We start from the raw sequence: 5000 nt of genomic DNA on the forward strand, positions 1-5000 counted from the left end.
AACTTATGTGTATTTTAAATAAATAACTATATACTTTTGAAACCAAGCTCTGGTCAGTGTTTGCTTGTGCTATTGTGTTTTGGTACATATTGTGTATACTTTGCATACTGCCTAACTCTTCTTGAGGGAAGTCTGACTGCTCAGCCACAGCTACCAGGTAAATCTGGGTGGTGCAGACTGCTACCAAAGGGGTTTACTGCTCTACCTGTAGTCTTAAATCTTTTGCAGTGTTCCCCAAGGGAACTGCACAGGTTTCTGCCTAACACTGGTGTACAGCGGTGGGATTTGTATTGAGTATACATTTTATTGTGCTTTAGATACCTTAGTGCAACTAACCACAAAGCTTAGCATTGAAAAAGTAAAACCTCTAACATGTCAGTTATAGAAAGCTATAGTCAAGAGTCCCTTGCAGCCAAAACTGCTGATTGTTTAAGAGTACTCTGTAAACATAAGGATCTCCTGACTAAGGGCAAGAAAATGGAGCTGATTGAAAGATTGTTAGCTAACCAAAGTCTGGGTGATGGTTCAGAGGAACCTACCACTCCAGCAACTGTAGATGACAGTGTTGAAGTTAACATGGAGCAAAATGTTGATGATTCTGAGGAAGAGTCAGAAGAGGAGGGTGAGGCTGTTGTAACTGTCCCCCCTAGGCCTCTGCCTGCTCTACCTGCTGTGCCTACTGGACCTTTACCAGGTCCCACATTTAGTCCTCAGTACTTTGAACTGGAGAAAATGAAGCTAGAATTGGAGTATAAGAAACTTAATGCTCAAACTGACAAAGAACTAAGGCTAAGGGAAATGGAGCTCAAGTATGACTTAGAAATGAAGAAATTATCTGTTGAGAATGCTTCTCTCTCTGGCTCCTCTAGAAGTTCCAGTCCTAAAAGACCCCGGATGCCTAAAGAATTGGTTGGTATGTATGAGCCTAAGTTGGATGTGTTGGATTGGTTGTCTCTGTTTGAATATAATCATGGGCTCCAGAACATCACAGGAAATGACTTGCTCACCTGGTTGTTCTCTAGGCTTCCCCCTGTTGCAACTGATGTGGTAATGGAGATGGGGGAGGAGGATAGGAAGGACTATGAATGTGTGAAACTAGCTTTGATAGCTAGGTTTGGGAAAACCCCTTCCCAGTATCTTAAGAGGTTTAGGAGCCTCAAAAAGCATGATGGTACCCCTTGGGCTACCTGGGTGAATGAATGTTTGAAAAACTTAGAGGGATGGATTAAGGGTTACAAGGTGAACACTTATGAAGGTATGAAGAATTTGTTTATGTTGGAGACTATTTATGATGCCTGCTCTCCTGAGCTCAGACAACACTTGGCTGATTCCAAGGAATTAGATTCCCGGAAACTGGCTAGGGCTGCTGACTTGTGGGTTGCCAACAGGGCCACTCACAAGGATTCTGGGGTAACTCAGAAGAAGGATGGGGAGAAACAGCCAAAAAAAGACTCCAAAGAGAATTCTAATAATTCCTATCCCAAAGAGGGCCCCAAACCACAAAATAACCAGGGTAAGCCACATGGGAAACCTAGTCAGGCTACTGTACCTTCTGGCCACAAGCCAGAAGGAGGTCAGAACAAGCCACCCTTCCAGAGAGCATTTGGACAATGCTATGTCTGTCAGGGTACTGACCATATCAAAGGAGATCCCAAGTGCAAGGGTAAACCTGCAGGGATCAGCACAGTCTCCTTAGCCTTCACTCCTGAGGATGAAGTACAGATGGCTAGTGCCCACTTTGAACTCTTTGCTGAAGAACCCTTGGGTCTTCAAGCAACTGTAAACTTAGAGCCTATGGGTCTGGTTAGTCCCCAGAATAGGGTTGTGTATAACTCCCTACCTGTTAACTCTAAGGTGTATTATGTGGACAGTGTTCTTGTCAATGGCCAGGATACTCCTGCCAGGAGAGACACTGGGGCCAGCAGAACAGTAGTGGATGAAAGCTTCTTTCAACCTGAGGATGTGGCCAAAGCACCCAAAGGTCCCACTAAGATGTCTGGAGGCCCTGTCCAAATGGTTCCTATTCTACCAGCCCTCATTCAGTGTAACAACATGACAGTGAGGATCCCTGTCAGTGTTCAGACTGAGGTACCTGGGAAGGTCCTGTTAGGGAATGACCTAAGAACTCTAGGAGTAGTGTCACATACCCCCAGGCCTCCCAGTATGGAGAAGCAGAACTTAACCAAATTGGCTAGACAGGCTACCTTGAAGGACCCTTCTAAGCCTGTGGGACCCTCTACTGAGAACCCCCCTACAAGCCCTGGTGTTAGTAAGTTGACCTCTAACCCAGGCACATTTCAGGATAGTATGCTAGGAACATGGGCGCCCCAACCAAGCTCCATCATTGTTCCCCTAGTCTCAGAGTCTCTGACTCCCCCTGCTTCTGAGGAAGAGGTGGATAGACCAACTAGGCCCCTATCTAGACCCGAGAGAACTGGTAATTCTCAGTGCTGGTGGAAAACCAGAAAAGAAAAGTCTAAGGCCAAAAACCTTCAGACTGTTGGACCTTCTACTGAAGACCCCAACTCAAATCCTAATATTAGGGGGGAAACTCCTAAAATAGGTAAGGGTAGATCTAAGAGGAAGGGGAAGCAGGTACATTGCCTAACCCCAACCCCTCCAACCAAGAGGCCTAAGACCCAACCTGCTCCCACAAGAGAGGTGGTGAGGAACCTTGGAGGCCCCTCTAGATCTAAGGGAATCCTTTATAAGGACCCCTTCAAAAAGCCTAACATAGGTTCAGAAGTTGTCCCAACTTCTGAGGGACTGGTCAACCAGATCCCCTATAACAAAAAGACTGATGTTCCTCAAAGGGTTTGTAGGTCCTTTAGCTTGCAAAAGAAAACCTTTGAGTTCTCCCTTAAGCAAAGGTCAAGGTGTCACCATCAAAATGCTGATGGACTCTCTAGGATGTATATCATCGACTAGAGGTATGAGGTTCATCCAGGAGTGGATTAAATCCTCCTGTCCCTTAGTCTGGGGGGGGCGAGTGTTAGGGAGAATTCTCTGTTTAGGCTGAATTTCCCTACCTAGTGAGTCCCCCAGCAGCTTTGCTGGATTTCTGGGGTTTAATTTTTTTCTCCTGCCAAGAGTGAGACTCTTTTACCCTCACTCTTGGACATGTTGAAGTGTGTTTTCTTGGTTAAACCTTGTGTTGAATGGGCTATGGGGTCTTTTACTCCATAGGGCCTCATGTATTTTTGTGATGTGGGTCACACAGCACCCTCTGTGCCGTGACCCAGGGGTGTCCTAGGGACTCCCCAACATAGACTCCATACCCTGGGACTGACTACTGTCTCCCAGGGCATGTAAAGTCACCAAAGACTTTGCTAGTCTTGAATCCTGAACAGAACCAGTACAAACCATCATATTGTGGACGTACTGGCTGGGGCAATTCGATTGCCCCAGGGTCTGTTAGTCGAGGGGGCACGTCTCCGTCCCCCCTGATCGAGTTTTGGCTGGTGGCAGTGGAAACTACTTTTTATATTCGACCGCGAATATTTCCCTATGGGATTTCCCATTGTTTTAGGCTAACACATTTAATTATTTATTTACGGTAGCCTTAAACATACCGCCGGTTTATATATTTATTTTTATAACTCCGGTTGGGACTTTTTGCCAAAACTTGATTCTAAAATGGCGTTGGTGTTCGCCTCTGTAACTCTGACCCAAAGTGGAGCCCTTTGTTCCACTTTTGGCGGGCTTCTCCACAGAAGCCCTCCAAAGTGGTGCCACTCTGTCTGGGGTACTTAGGAGGGGTGGAGGGGGATTTAGGCACCCTGGACTGAGTTACCTTGGTAACTCAAGTCGCACTCCGTCCTGATTGGCCCAAGTGGTGAGCCGCCCGGCTCACCACTTAGCATGTTTGAGTGACAGCTAGGCTGGGTGAATGGGGGTTTGCTGCATAAAAGCAGGGCTTTGGGGACTGGGACTTCAGAAGTCGCCACAGGACCAAGAATCCGACGAGGGAAGAGCTGAGCCGACCTGCTTCGACGACACCACCCGGTGGAGCCCTGCTGAACCGTCTCACCACTTTTTCCCGACGACCGAGGAGAACTCTTAACGGAGTGGCTCCTTCCCTTGACTGGTGGGGACAACCAGTTTTCGCCTTCTTTCCGTTCTTTGAGGTATCTCGTGGTCGCCTTGCCTGTGCCAAGCACCCCGGCAACCGGAATACCACACTTTACCCCCATACCGCGAAAGTCGGTACCAACCCTTTAACCGGAGGACTCCGCGGCTGGTTTCTTCCCGGGCAGTGCAACGACCCTCTTCTTCTGCTCTTCAGCGAGAACTTCTTCTCCCCTGACCGACGTCGAGCCCTGCTGCCACTGCCTGGAACAACTGCCACCGCTGGAGGATCCTTTCCGCTTAAGGTACTGTGTTCCGCCTGGCTTCCCTTGCCACCGACTGTACGGGGTAGATTTAGTCCCCGGCTTTCGAACCTGGGAGTGCCTGGGACACTTTGGCTAAACTTTCTGAGCCACTCTAAAACTCTTTTTGACTCTTTGCAAGACTTTGAATCTCTAACTAACAGTGTGATCTTGGGCACATTTTCGCTCCGGCTACTCTAAGAGTGGGCCCTGCCTAGTGACTTTTGCTCACCTGTGACTTTATTCTTCTTTAAGCCTATTGCAAGTGTTCTGGACCTTAGAGTGGTGTGTCTAACCTATTTCTGCTTTTTCTCTCCCTTTCTTGGAAACTACTAGAGTGTCATCTAACGTTAAGCACTCACCTCTGTTTTAATTAAGTGGTGTTTACCTAGAGTTGTCTAGATAGGAGAAAGGATTGAATCTACTTTCATTATAACTGTGTTGAAGTGCTTTTACTATATTTTTGCTAGAGTGTTTTTAACTTATGTGTATTTTAAATAAATAACTATATACTTTTGAAACCAAGCTCTGGTCAGTGTTTGCTTGTGCTATTGTGTTTTGGTACATATTGTGTATACTTTGCATACTGCCTAACTCTTCTTGAGGGAAGTCTGACTGCTCAGCCACAGC

Source organism: Ambystoma mexicanum, chromosome 11, assembly GCF_040938575.1.
Source record: "Ambystoma mexicanum isolate Mex_15411 chromosome 11, UKY_AmexF1_1, whole genome shotgun sequence".
Classification (NCBI taxonomy): Eukaryota; Metazoa; Chordata; class Amphibia; order Caudata; family Ambystomatidae; genus Ambystoma; species Ambystoma mexicanum.